The 16,035-nt window shown below is 39.9% G+C and overlaps 1 protein-coding gene across 1 annotated transcript in view; it reads right to left on the reverse strand.

The window, feature by feature from the left end:
- LOC121863824 overlaps window positions 1-13,173 on the reverse strand; it is a 38,443-nt gene extending 25,270 nt beyond the window's left edge. Inside the window, exon 1 of the mRNA XM_042362693.1 lies at window positions 13,008-13,173. The gene's annotated coding sequence lies outside the window, so the exon portion shown is untranslated. The remainder of the gene's footprint in view (window positions 1-13,007) is intronic.
- Window positions 13,174-16,035: the final 2,862 nt, after the last annotated feature.

Here is a 16,035-nt window from a genome sequence, read left to right on the forward strand (position 1 = left end):
CTGCTCCATTAAAGAAAAAAGTGCCATTAACCTTGTGTCATGTCTCATTAACACAATACTTAATACAAGGAGAAATTACTGTACTTGTCTTTCCACCTAAATAAATAACAAACGCGTATTAGTCCCATTACAATATTAGATCATTTACAACCTTCTCAATTAAACTTTAAACCTCCCGCCTCCAACATGGCCGCTATACTTCAAAAGCAGCGAGGAGTGTAGTGGGGATTGATCGGTGTCTCAGGTGTTGTGTGTTTAACCTCACCGTAATGTAGTGATTAACGTACAATACCACCTTATACCTGTAGTGTCAGTATATTAACGTACAATACCTGTAGTGTCAGTATATTAACGTACAATACCTGTAGTGTCAGTATATTAACGTACAATACCTGTAGTGTCAGTATATTAACGTACAATACCTGTAGTGTCAGTATATTAACGTACAATACCTGTAGTGTCAGTATATTAACGTACAATACCACCTTATACCTGTAGTGTCGTATTTAACGTACAATACCACCTTATACCTGTAGTGTCAGTATATTAACGTACAATACCACTATACCTGTAGTGTCAGTATATTAACGTACAATACCACCTTATACCTGTAGTGTCAGTATATTAACGTACAATACCTGTAGTGTCAGTATATTAACGTACAATACCTGTTGTGTCAGTATATTAACGTACAATACCACTTATACCTGTAGTGTCAGTATATTAACGTACAATACCACCTTATACCGTAGTGTCAGTATATTAACGTACAAACCACCTTATACTTGTAGTGTCAGTATATTAACGTACAATACCTGTAGTGTCATTATATTAACGTACAATACCACCTTATACCTGTAGTGTCAGTATATTAACGTACAATACCACCTTATACCTGTAGTGTCAGTATATTAACGTACAATACCTGTAGTGTCATTATATTAACGTACAATAACCTTATACTTGTAGTGTCAGTATATTAACGTACAATACCACCTTATACCTGTAGTACAACGTACAATACCACCTTATACCTGTAGTGTCAGTATATTAACGTACAATACCACCTTATACCTGTAGTGTCAGTATATTAACGTAATACCACCTTATACCTGTAGTGTCAGTATATTAACGTACAATACCACCTTATACCTGTAGTGTCAGTATATTAACGTACAATACCACCTTATACTTGTAGTGTCAGTATATTAACGTACAATACCACCTTATACTGTAGTGTCAGTATATTAACGTACAATACCACCTTATACCTGTAGTGTGTATATTAACGTACAATACCACCTTATACCTGTAGTGTCAGTATATTAACGTACAATACCACCTTATACCTGTAGTGTCAGTATATTAACGTACAATACCACCTTATACCTGTAGTGTCAGTATATTAACGTACAATACCACCTTATACCTGTAGTGTCAGTATATTAACGTACAATACCACCTTATACCTGTAGTGTCAGTATATAAAGGGTTCAGATATAATGTGCTAACTCGTACGAAAAAATAAATCAATTTTCGTTTGTATCTAAAAAAAAAAATCCTACGATTAACCAAAAAATGGGAAGAGCTTTAAGATTAGGAAACTACTGAAGTATATTTAACGATAATAATAACCTACTAAAATAATATTATAAAGCCACAGTAGTTTGATTCTTGTCACGTTTTGGTGTGATGGTTAGAAAGTATTTAATATATTACTCTACTCAGCTATCAGCAGTGCTATAGTTAGAAGTGACTCGTGCTTCCAACCCCTGTCCACCTCTAAGTAAAGCAACTCATTTCACTCTGTTGCTAACGTGAGGAGGTGTTATGTGGTGAACAGCCTGTGGTGTATGGTAAGGTTTATTATGTGAGATGGATGACGATATGTAAGGGAAGTGGATGACGATATGTAAGGGAGGTGGATGACGATATGTAAGGGAGGTGGATGACGATATGTAAGGGAGGTGGATGACGATATGTAAGGGAGGTGGATGACGATATGTGAGATGGATGATAGTATACTATTTTTATACTGTAAGGAGTAAATGACGACTCACGCAACAGTGAGTCACGAAATATTAGACTGTAGGAGGAGATGACGGAGGCGGTGGTATCTGAGAGCGGCGTCCCTGCAGCCACTTACACATCATCTACATCCGGTGGATATTTTGTTGTTGTTTCTTTGCGTCTTTATGGTAGATGGTGAAAGAAAGAAGCCGGTGAGACAGGTTTAACCCCCCCCCCCTTGTATTTACACCCCAGGGTCCAGTGTTAGTACAAGAGGATATCAGAGTACTGTACCCTGAGAAAGCGTTAAGTTCATTGAGGTCGTATTGTGTACCTAACCCCAGTCGCCGAGGTGAGAGGCAGGCACTGTACTGGGGTTTGTCTCCTCTGTATCGTAAGTGACACTTGCCGATTACACCATAAAACTGCGTCCGGTATTGACACAACTCAAGAGAGGTAAAGAATTGGAGAGGCTTGACAGTCGTCCACGTGTGTAGGTAAATCTTGTACACGTGCCATAGTCCAGGGGAAAAATATGATGATTTTAGACTCATTTTCGTAAAGATAATAAAAAACAATGTAAGGTTAAGCTGATAAGACAACTTGGAATGTTAAGATTTTTTTTTATGAAAAGTTTTCGGCGGGTGGTTAGTCAATGAGTGAATGTTTTACACCACAAGTTTGTGATGATAACCTGTTGGCCATTACTGAGGTCCTCTATAAACAGTGGAATGTGTGTTGTTGTTGTTTCTAGTCTTTTAGTCTCTCATGGGTGAAACTTCTCCCGCACATCAGACACATGAGGTCATCCTGTGGTGGTCGCTTTTAACATAAGGAGGAAAGTTAACATGCCTCGTAAGGTGATGGTCACTCAGATGGAGATCGTCGGTGGAGTGTTGTGTCAACCCTCACAAACACATTACTCCGATAAAACAGTTGACGCACTGTTGAACTTGTAGTTTGGCTGCGTGGAGGCACTCAGCTTTTGGATATACTTAAAGCAATACTGAATATGGGCAAGTGTGAAGGGCGAGAGTGTGACAAAGTTCTAGTTCTTTGTTAATAAGATTTCGGGGACACTGTCTGAAGTGGGGACCATTGTCCTATTTGGGTCAGGCTACTTTATCATCATCTGTGAGTCAAGTAACCAGCCTGTCATGCTCCCAGTGCAGACTATCACAAGTGTTGAATAACGTTACTACGGATTAAGCGAGTTATAGTATTCTCATAAAGACACTTACACTCGCAGACAAAAGAGTAACGCTATTTGAGAGTTGATGACAGTCCACTATGTTGTATGGCGACGCGCGGGGCTTTATCTTGCTCACGTGTTTATCTGTCCTGCTTTCTCTCAGCCTTGAATAAATCTCTACTGAGAGGCCCTGTTAATGGAGACACACACTTCTTACGTGCTCGAAACACAGAAGTCAACAGTACTTCCTTACCTGAGAGCCACTGATGGAGCCACTCACCCAGGTTTTGTAAAGATGCAGATGTGATTCACGCAGTACAGTAACGGTGTGGCGGCTTACAGACAGGTGTGTAGCGGAGGCTGTATAATTACGTCTTTCCTGCTCCAAGAATTGTCTGATGAGTTACAACTTAGGATAAACACAGGAGTCACACTATGAAGAACCAAATTTGTTTGTGTGGGACTTCTGATATACAGGTACATTTTTCTCAGAACACACAATTTGTTTGTTTGTTTTGGGAGCGAACCTCGTGCGGCGCTGCCACTACTGTACACGTCTCAGTTACTGTGAACAATTTATCTCAGACAGAGCAGCAGGGCGGTAACACGGGACAGACTGCAGGGAGTCACTTGTCTTCCTTACATACTGTAGACGCCACTCACTACCATCCGGTGGACGGCTGTGCCTTGTCTTGTAATATAACCGACACGATCCTCACAATCTTTAGTTAATTGGAATTCCAAAGACATAATCGTGCAAGTTTGTATTTACACAATAACTAAATTATTTGTAAACTCTAAATTAACATAAATGTATTTTGTAAGTTGTTCATGGATTTTATGAAGTCATATTTCCATTTAAAATATTATTGCAGATTGCTTATATATATAAAACAAACCACAAATTTTCATAAAAGACAGTATATATAAATTTATTCTTACATATCAGGGGTAGGGACTAGGGGTTGGCCGGAGGTGAGGGGGGGGGCACAGATATCTCTCTCCCTCACCAATATTCACCAAGTGAGAGAAAACCGTGTGTGAGAGAAAACGGTGCTTTAGCCCACAACCTCCTCTGTTTCATCACCACCACCACCTCCTCGGGTTCTCAAAAGGTTTCTACGTTGTTTTATTTATTTTTTAATGTCTAGTGCGTCCAGGGATGTGTTGAGACAATTAGCTATTGACTGATTGACTTACTGACTGATTGACTCACTGACTGATTGACTTACTGACTGATTGACTTAACTGATGAAGGAAATTTAGTGTATCTGTTGTAGGCGGCGTTGAAGTTAATATGGCCTTATTTTATATACTAAATTAAACTGCATATAAATAGAATGAATTAAATTGTCTATGCATTCTAACTTATTTGACCAAGTGAACTGAATATAATTAGATAAGAGTTAAAATTTGTCAATGCCAACAGTTTTTTGTATGGTTGTCATTGTCACACACACACACACACACACACACACACACACACACACACACACACCATCACGAGGATTAGGAAATTAGAAGAAAGTATTATTATTCTCATGCATTTGTAAATATTTTGGTTCCATATTAAGATAAAAATATTGACTTACCACAACAATAATAATAATAATAACAGTAACAACAAAAACAAGAACAACGCCAATAACAAAAAACAACAGCAACAATAATAATAACAACATCAATAATAACAACATCAATAACAACATCAATAACAACATCAATAACAACGACAACAATAATGGAGATAATTATAACACTTTACTTGAAATTGACGATAATGGCTGATAAAGTGATTAATCTTTGTTGTTTAAAGTCGCTCAGATAGAAAGTGTTTGTCCTGTACTTCAGTTTATTACGTCACAAATATTCTAGTATAATTAACTGCTTTGTGAATTAAATCATTACAGGTCTATCTTCATGATGACATGGTTGGGAAAAATTAATTAACTTTTTATTTATTTATTTATTTGTTTGTTTTATATCTTTGGTCCTTAAAAATATCAACAAATTAAGGAGGTACCCCCCCCCCCTATCTTTAAAGGGGCTATTACAATGTATTCTAGTGCGTAATTACACCATAAGTAAATAATACAAAATAAATAACAATTGTGAATATATAACAGTATTATTTTTAGCTTTGTTATGAAAAAAAAATAAAATGCCAGTATATTGATTCGTTTGTGTTGTGAATACCTAACCTAACCTAACCTGGCAATGTGGGGTGAAATAAGGTGGTCACTGTAGTAAGGTGGTCACTGTACTAAGGTGGTCACTGTACTAAGGTGGTCACTATAGGTGGTGGTCACTGAAGAAGATGCCTGGCACAAGCAGAAAGCCCTTATACCTGGCAACAGTGAGTACTTGGGCAGGTGGGTGGAGGAGGTGTGAGTGCTGGAGGTTGGTGACTCAACTACCTCAAAATGTATCCTCACTTGGCCTCACGCCCTCACCTCTCTCTCTCATTCTGCCTGCGTTATCCTCTACCACCACCACCACCACCACCACCACCACCACCAGTAAGTCAAGCAGGTGTAAAAAAAATTGGAGGTGTTAGAATTAATTAGCACGTCATTAGCATAGGTGAAAAGGGGAAGGTGAGAACTGACACACTGGCCGGGGGAGAGAGAGAGATAATCCTTAAATGAGAGAAAGAAAGAAAGACAGAAAAGACAGAAAAGAGAGAGAGAGCGAGAGAGAGAGAGAGAGTCTTAAAATGAGAAAATGAAAGAAAGAGAGTTCAACTATTGACACACACACACCAGCCGGTCGAGGTGTTTCATGCCCTCTGTTTATTCACCAGCTGATGCTGTAAACAATGTTGTGACGTAACGATAAAATGCTCACTTCACTAATGATGTACACTTCACTAATGATGTACACTTCACTAATGATGTACACTTCACTAATGATGTACACTTCACTATAATGAGGTACACTTCACTAAATACGTGCATTTCACTAGCAATGTACACTTCACTAATGATATACACTTCACTATAATGATGTGCACTTCACTTTAACGACGTACTGTACCTATAAAGTGCACCCTAGCCATTTATATATATATTTTATAATCTTTATACCATAAACTGTTGTCTCTCTCTCTCTCTCTCTCTCTCTCTCTCTCTCTCTCTCTCTCTCTCAGTGCTCCATGGCCGCCATTTCACGAGCACTTAACCGGCCATATCCTGTTGGGTGTTATCAGATCACTTTATCTCAGGTATCAATGTGTGTGTGTGTGTGTGTGTTTGTTTGTATGCTGTGTGTGTGTGTGTTTGTTTGTTTGTTTGTATGCTGTGTGTGTGTGTGTGTGTGTGTTTGTATGTTTGTGCTCATTATAATGTGTGTGTGTGTCACTTTGTTTATCTGTGTGTGTGTGTGTGTCTCAGTGTGTTTGCCTGTGCGCATGTGTATGTGTTAATTTGTTTGTGTGTGTGTGTGTATATATCAATTTGTTTGTCTGTGTGGCAGGGGGATATATTGCAATCGGTCATGCTATCATATAGTGTTGGTCGTTGTGGGTCTGATAACACGTTACTGTGACAAACAGTATTATTATTACCTACATCACCACTACAAGAACCAGGCCTTATATATTTATTTTATAGTATTTTCATTATTTTTTTTACATATATTTATTTTATAGTTTTCAGTATTAATTTATATATATATATATATATATATATATATATATATATATATATATATATATATATATATATATATATATATATATATATATATATATATATATATATATATATATATATATATATATATATATATATATATATATATATATATCTTTTATAATGTTTTCAGTATTAATTATTGTTTCTGGCTGTCTCGTTCTATTCTCTGATTTCTGTCTCTTTTATTCTTAAAGTTATCATCACCTGTCACCTTCACTGTCCCTGTATGTGTGTGTGTGTGTGTGTGTGTGTGTGTGTGTGTGTGTATTTCCTTGATAGTTGTGTGTTTTTTTATATATGTGTAAGTGTGTGTAAGTATAAGGACTGTACGTTGTGGTAAACACTTGACCTGATAAGATAAAACATACACTACACTGGGCCTCTTTACTATCACCCGCCCGCCCCTCGACATACACTCATCCCCACCCCACCCCACTCCTCCCCACCCCACTCCACCCCACCCCACCCCACCCCACACACGTTGTTTTCGTAACCTGGAGATAACAAACCCGAGTGAACAGCTGCACCCGGCGTTCTGTTCACTGGCCTAATGTTGCTTCCAAGTACTAAAGTTGAATCACGTGAAAATTAGGCATCCTTATTTATTTCACCTTGATCTTTACTGGTCTAAGTTAATTAAACCTTGTCTAGCTTAACCTAACTTAACCTAGCATAACCTAACCTAATCTAACCTATAATTACACCTGTGGATTCATATGGGAAAGTATTTCAGCCATCATTAGATTTTGTGTGTGTGTAATAATAATAATAATAATAATATTAATAATAATAATAATAATAATAAACGGTTTAATAATAGAGTTGCAGCCGGTGGCTGAAAATATACAGACTTACATTTGATTTAGACATAATGATATAATATGCAGTGAATACATTTACAGGGCTGTACAGGACATAAATCAGGAGTTGTTTATTATTTTAACAATAGATTGGATGGTGCTGTTCTTATATCTATCGGTGCGAGCTCTTATGGGCTGTATTTTGTTGTAGTGGCGGACTGCGCGAGGTGGGTGGGGGGCTGCCGGTGGCAGGAGGTGGCGATGACGAGGGTGGTGCAGTAGTCCCCTGCCAAACCTTTCCAGTGCTTGGTGGTGGAGGTCACTGAGGGATGGCATTTCCAGGGTGGAGAGAGCGTTGGTGTAGCCGGAGTATTCTGCGCCGAGCATGATTCTGCAGGCCCTTTTCTGTACCTTCTCTAGCTGACGTTGTTGGGTGGAGTTGAGAGAAGACGACCAGGCTGGTGACGCATACATTAGTTTGGGGAGAATAAAGGCGTTGTAGATGGTCCTCAGCTCTGGCGTGGGTGTCCCAAGTGACCTAAGTCTTCGTAGCATGTAGAGACGGTACGAGGCTGCCTTGACTGTGTTATTTACATGGGCCTTCCAGTCAAGTTTGTTGTCTATAGTGTGTGTGTGTGTGTGTGTGTGTGTGTGTGTGTGTGTGTGTGTGTGTGTGTGTGTGTAAATATATAGATGTAGTCTCCGCTGGCCTCTTGCATGTTAATTTGATGGATATTAACCAATGTGGGTGTGGCTTAATGTTGTTGCTGTGACCCTCAGACTCCCACACCCCGACATTCACGCCCACATCCTCACACACGCCCCCCAGTCATCTACCTATATCTACTGGCGTCGCCGGCAGGTTAGCATGGCGGCCATGTTGATGATAGGCGTCTTATGTACAGTATAACCTTTCGTACCTGAGACTTAAAGAACACCTGATGATGGGGTAATGAGGAGAGGTGAGCTGAAGGGGCAACTGTTGGTTTAAGCTTCGATTCAGTTTTTTCCCAAGAGCTCAATACTTTAAACTTGAGCTCCCCCGTCAGTGAGAGTATTTTTTTTTAAGTCTCCGGGTATTTCTGACACTATATGCCACCCACCATCTTAAGTGTATATATATGTAGGCTGTAGTAACCCAAGCGAGTCAGTAAGATACATTTTCACCTTACCAGTTTATTGGAAAAAAATATTTAAGAATCTCTGTGGATCTATAGACTGAGGCTGACGGACCCAATGCCTTGTTTCATCACCACCACTTCCATCTTGCCTTGCACCCGTCCACTGTTCTCCACTCTACCTTCTGCCTCGTCTCCATTATTACACTATATCACGCCAACAACCTGTGTGCGCTATGTGAGAAAATCTATACTTTAACCGTTAATAAAACTTTATACCACACTACAGGTTTCACTAGCGCCCCAGTCAAGGTTAACACCAAGTATGTAAATGTGGATATTGGGACCCTAGACTTAGTACTGCACAGGTAACTCTTCATCCTGGTCTGGGCTTTGAGCGTAATGGTCGTGGAATGAACCAGAAGCTCACAAGTTCATCAGAAAGAAACATACTAGTTGGTGTCCGTTTGTGCGTACGTCTGTGTTTTTTCATAGGATAACTCAAGCACAAGCCCCCTGAGGGTCGGTAAGCGTCCGTCAGGTTGTGTTGGCTGATGGAGAGATGACCTTGGTAGACTCTTCAAGGTCATGGAGGTCAACGTAAAAGGTATTGTAAAGATAACGTAATAATTTAAGACAATATTATATACATTTCCCCACAGTTAAATTTATGACTCGCCAGACTTTTCGCGTCAATGGAGAACACTAAATTAAAACACCGTTAATATAAACATCAGGATCATACATTAAACCGACAAGTAGAATAAATAGCTTTTCAGTATTAGTGGGTAGTGGCTGTGGTGATACAAGAGATAAGAGATAAAATACTTCAAGTTTACGGAGAGAAGTTTCCATTATGGTTTAGTGAAGGTAACTGGTGAGGCGCTACCTGAGGGGGAGGGGGGGCTACACGCACGGGGCCCATCAAGGTGGTGTTAGTTTGATAAGTGTGCCGGATATATAAGGTGTGTGAGCCTCAGTTGGCCGCCCTCACATACACAAGCTCTCTCTCTTCTTCTCTCACTTTGTCTTCACGTATCTTACACACTATCATGACTGTATTACTTCAGGAAATAAAAAAACGAAAGAATGAAAAACTACACCTCGGACAATTTTACGAATATACTTTATTTTGTAGTATTACCCAAAAGACTTTTAACTACGTATATCTCGAAAAGCGCAATACCGTTTTTCCTTCTACCGTTTTCTTTACGAATTAAGTCAATTTTTTCTTTGTTTTAAGAAGGAAAAATAGGTGAAGCCGCTGTTAGTTGAGCCAGGAACCATTAAATGGACGGTCATCTAAACAGAGCCAAGGCTGTGTGTTGCCGCCACCAATCCTCCTCAAAGTAGGTCATGTAGATGGTGAGGTCACTCGGTGCACCGCCGCCGCCATCATCACGCAGGCGTCGCCCTTTGTTTACATCTCTGCCTGAGGTATATCCTGCACGCCTCTATAAATAGCGTCTTTTACCGTGTATGTGTGTATCCTGTACGTCTGTGTAAGTATTAAGGTGGGTGTTAATGATGCGTGTACACGTTGTTGCCAGGCGTGCTGAAATGTACAACGTGGTTTTTTCTACGTCGGGAACCTCTAAGTGATCAATACACCGTGGCGTCACGCAGCCTACACGTGATAACTATCCTGCCAACACACAGACACACACACACACACATGGATACATCCACGCACGCGCTGACAGACACGCACGCACGCATTATATACAATATCATTATATACCCCACACACACACAGTCCCTAAGTGCACGAGTCGAAGCCTTAGTTTCCAGGTTGTTATATTGTTTATAATACAACATAACTGTTCTCTGTGTCTGGTGAGTCGAGTCTCATGTACTGTACTACCACGACTCCACAGTACAATACATACAGCTGCATCTAAGGTGACATATCCAAGCCTCACCTAAAATGATCGTCCATCTCTCTTGCAGTCTTCCTCTGTCTCCCTCCCCTTCCCACCACTAACTCCCTTGTTATAACTCTTCATCATTAGCCTCTCACCCGTCAGCCACTCCACCTAACCATAATCACCCTTAATGCATCCACCATCTCTCACCAATGAATCTCTCCACAATTCGTTCATCCTTCGTTTGTCTACTACGTAATATTCCGCTGTCTGTCCTAATCACCGTAAAACACTTAAGAGTTATACATCCATATAGTGATAATACTAAGTCACTCATTTATCACGTAGTTGGTCTTCTTACACACACACACACACACACACACACACACACCTATTTATTTTTTTACTCTAAACACCCTCTTATTCTTTCTTTCTTGTATTTACTCTTTATTTAACTTCCCTATTTCCCTTTTTGTTTGTTTTAAATATTTGTTCTAAAAATATTCCCACTCCATCCACCAGCTTCCAGGTCTTCTTCCCTCCATTCATACCGACGACGTACACTAAGGCAGTCATTGCTTTATAAATACCATAACTTTGACCTTTATCAGCATCGACCATAAATTCTACAAACTTCTTCACCGTCCCACCTCTTCCCTGGGAATTTATTTGACTCTTCCTAGAATTTAATATAAATTATCTTTTGCAAATTTCCTTCAGACTAAAGCCACCCAACACTCTCTCTCTCTCTCTCTCTCTCTCTCTCTCTCTCTCTCTCTCTCTCTCTCTCTCTCTCTCTCTAGAATTGGATAACAGAACGGTATCCACCATAGACCTCATCTTGAATCTATGATAAGGGTGTGAGAAAGAGAGAGAGAGATAATAATGGGTACACACTCTAGCTTTACGTGTCTCTCTCTCATATCTTCAGAGACCAATATATAATGAATTACCTTTTTCTGTATATATATATATATATATATATATATATATATATATATAATATATATATATATATATATATATATATATATATATATATATATATATATATATATATATATATGAACGATTGAATCACATGAAGATTAGGCACCCCAGCTTATTTCACCTGGTGATTAAACACCATAAAACGCGACGAACGCTGTTGTACACACACACACACACACACACACACACACACATATTAAAGAGATATAAAACGATCTTCATGGAGACAAAATATTGACTCGTAAAATAATATAATATCAATGGGATTATATTAATTTATGATTACCTGCTTATGTCACGTAATGATCTAACATCCTAAAGCTAACCTAGCCTAACCCCAAACTACCCTAAACTAACCTAACCTGAAGCTAATCTAAACGATCTAATTTCCCCCGGAAGGGTTAAGGGTCCTTGGTCGGCACCCATAAAGGTTCACTCAGCGGGGCAAGTGAAGGCTATCAAGTGTACAGCCTCTCACCAGAGACTTTAGACCTATAGAACCTAACCTAACCTAGTGATCTCTGGCCATGTCATAGTTAAAATTCACAGTTTTTGTAAGCTGTGTGTCAACGTTCACTATGACAAGGTACTGTAAGTGTTCACAGTTGCGGGGTTCAAATATAAGCGTAAACAACGACGAGGTTCATATAAAAACGTAGACAATGACTGGGTTCCATATATAAAAGTTCACAAAATAAAAATAATCCACTACCTCTTCTTTCCCACATACACATATAGACGATTTGTGTGTGTGTGTGTGTGTGTGTGTGTGTATGTGTTACGAGTCTCGCCTGCAGGATGTTCTACGCTGCAGCAGTCAGAATCGTCCAGAGAGATCACTACAGTCTCTCTCCCTTTATTTACTGTCATTCATTCACTCTCACTGCCGCAACAGATGTGTTTTTTGCTGCAGTGTTCCTCTTCCGCAACTTGGTGTCAAGGTATCTACTGCGACGATTAATAGAGAGTAAATCCTGTTATTACACAAGTGAATATTGTTAAGGTGTAAATATCCTGAATTTGGAATATATGTTTTTTTGGGGGGGGGGGCCGAGCTTTGGTATATACTCGCACTTTTTGTATTAGTTGGACAGAATCTCATCACACCTAACCTGATTTTAAACACTGAGTCGATGATATTTAGTACACGATAATTTTAGTAGTTGGATCCATCTTTTTGGAAATCATTTGGTCTATGGTCGTGTGTTGCTACCAGAACCACAATATATATATTAAATCCACTGTAGCCCCCAAGATATATGCCACAAATAACAGTACACTAACAACAAAGACAGATGGAACACTACCCTTAGCGTTATACACAACACAATACTCACCCAGGTAGTAAAGTTGCTCCTCTTCAATATCTTGCTAACAGACAACCGGCAGTTAAGTTATATTCTTCAGATAGGTAAGAGCTTATAACATTCACAGCGCATGACAGTTTTGTAAAAGACCGCCTCGCAATATAGTATCGACCGTGTGACTTAACTGGAGGGCGACGGGAGAGGTGTATATATAGAGAGGAGGAGTCGGGGCTGCCAGAGGTCCCTGGACGCTGCGCACTAGGATGCTATAAGCCACAGCAGCCGTCAGTCACGTGAACACAGGATGGAGCTTCACTACTTTAACACGCCCACCACCTTACCATTTTACTCCTTATGCAACAGTGTGCGGGCTGACCATGTATCATGTATTTCTACAGTATTTTGGATGGCATGATAAGGGTTGAGATTTCGCGGAAATCAGGAAAAACAATAGAAAAATGGTTGTTCTAACATAAAAACCATTTTTTCAGTTTACCTGGTACTAGACGTCAAATTTTGGGTGTGTGAAGTCCTGCAAACCTGAAGTAACAGCCGAGGGTGGCTGCCTGTGGCGTGGTGGTGGAGCCTCAAGCTGTGTCACGGGTAAAGGTGTCCTCTTGTACAGTTCAGAAGCCAGCATACAAACAGCTGACGATACTATCTGGCAGCCCAGGATAATATTAACCACCATTCTTTTCTTCTATTCATGTTTTCCCTTTGGCAGGATCAACTGTTGTGGTCTTGGATATTATGATGTATTACAGCACTCCAACAACTAGGGTCTTTAAGGCCGTAGTCTTATTACATACAGTACACTATATAGCCATCAGTAATTACAAATAGCGAGATAGATACGCCTCTGATGTTAATCACGATGGCCAGCAAGAAAATGGCTAACGTAATTGCAGTCGTTCGTGTTTATGTATCAGTTCATAATGTAAGTGACGAGTTGTTAATGTAAATGTATTACTTTCCTTGTGGTCAATAAAGTCCAGAATCAAATGGTAATAAGTTAACTACAAAATCTTTTGACCTTTTCTAAATATCCATAAACACGACAACTGTTTTACAAAATGAAAAGGATTTCTTATGAAACACAGAGTCGTGCCTGTGGTACTGTACACCAATACCCAGCGGTGAATGGCTACCTGACACTACTGTTGGGGAAGGTGAAGGCGGTTGAGTGCAATGCCGGCCGTGCTGCCTCCTTGTGTATCGGAATTTTTTTTAATCTACATTGTGCAGTACCGTAACATCTCCACAGATCAGCTTTAGATTGTTCGCAAAAAAAAAAATTACCAAATGAAGTTTTCATTGAAATACTGAATTATTTTGTCCATAAGATCCGGTGTTGTCCTATGTATAATGTATGTGTTTGAGTTCTGGTGCCCGACACGTCAGTGTTTCCTGTAACCTTGATCACTGTATCTTAGAGCACATGCAACAACCATCTTAAAGCACATGCAACAACCATCATAAAGCACATGCAATAACCGTGCAACACTACCACCACCGCACCTCAGTCACTCGGCCTTCCGCTTACTCATAAGGTCTTCTAAGTACAGTGTTCTTACCCCGTAGAGCATGACGTCTTCCTTTTAGAGTTTATAAATGGGTTGGCCTGACGTGGCAACACTTCTGTGCCTATGTTTACATCTTTAGCGGGATGGAGCACTCCAACCAATATATCACAAACACCTGTATTTTATAATGTTAATGGGAACAAATTACAAAAAAATGCATATATAAGGTAAGTTTGATTGAGTACAGAGGGCGAAGCTTAAGTATCCTGACCTGAAGATTTATTTTTCTTTACACAGGTTTTCCGTAATCACCTGCTTCGACCTGCATGACTCTGTACATGTCTCCTCCCGTTGGTCTTCCCCTCCCCCTCTCCCTCTTCCGGCCTTCGTGAAAATACCTTCTGACTTCACTAACCAGATAATTCCAAAAGTTTATCCTTAACTTCATAGAAAATACGGAGCTGTGTCATCTGTCTCAACACCTCCGATGAGACCGAGAGAACCATTACAAGGTGGTCAGCTGCAAACTCACACAAGGTCTTTACAGTGTTTTAAATGTTCCCATCATAAAGAAAAGGTGGGTGAATGTTGATCCTGTACAGCCTCATTGCCAGGTAGAAAGGAACGCCAGGCTCTGATGAAAGTTTGTGTTGCCGCAGCGTTATGTCACGACCTATAGTTGTTGGTAACCGCTGTAATGAAATTCTGTCCCTCATCCACAACATGTTTACAATGAGGCTCCACCTCCTCTACTGCGTCACAACATTCCACCAGGCAATATCCCACTGGACGAATACTCTCCGGATGTTGTCTCGACGCAAGTTTTTCCTCCAAATAAAAATACGCAAATTTTCCGACGGATAAAGCGTCATTAATATAAGTTTCAGAATAAGGTTTTAGTACCCAGCAGGACTACGTGTCTTGGCTCACATCTCCCGACACCTGTCACTGTTGTTTATTTATTTTTATTTTTTATTATTATTTATTGGGCACTCCCCTACATCCTTATGCAAGGTGAAGCGCAGAAGCGTTTACAGTGCCCAACAGGGAAGCATGATCAGGTCACGCTTGCCTTTATGTCTCATGAGTTAAGGGCGGAGTACTATGAGCGACTCGGGTAAGGTGATCTTTAGGTTAAGTGAGATTACAAAATTCTTGACTGTCGTGTACGTGTTGTTACCTGTAATCACTTCACCTAACCTAACAGAAAGTGGTACATTTTTTTTCACATTTTGTGTTTCTAGGTGACAACCCCCACGTTAGATTCACGTTAGATTCACGACCCTCTTAATTCCTCATCTTGTGAGCTTGACGTCAGTAGATATTATCAAGAGTAGCGTCAAGTGAGGGTTCAGATGGGGTGTACTGAATGTCATGGACGTCTCATAGTTAAGAGTTTTCACTATATACCCGTTAATATATCTCCAGCCTTCAACTGAATTACATTATGAGGCGAATAAGACACACACACACACACACACACACACACCAGGTCAGACTTGAACCTACCCCCCCCTCCCCTTCCCACCAGCTCA

The sequence above is a fragment of the Homarus americanus genome, unplaced genomic scaffold, assembly GCF_018991925.1.
Source record: "Homarus americanus isolate GMGI-L3 unplaced genomic scaffold, GMGI_Hamer_2.0 scaffold48354, whole genome shotgun sequence".
In the NCBI taxonomy this organism is placed as follows: Eukaryota; Metazoa; Arthropoda; class Malacostraca; order Decapoda; family Nephropidae; genus Homarus; species Homarus americanus.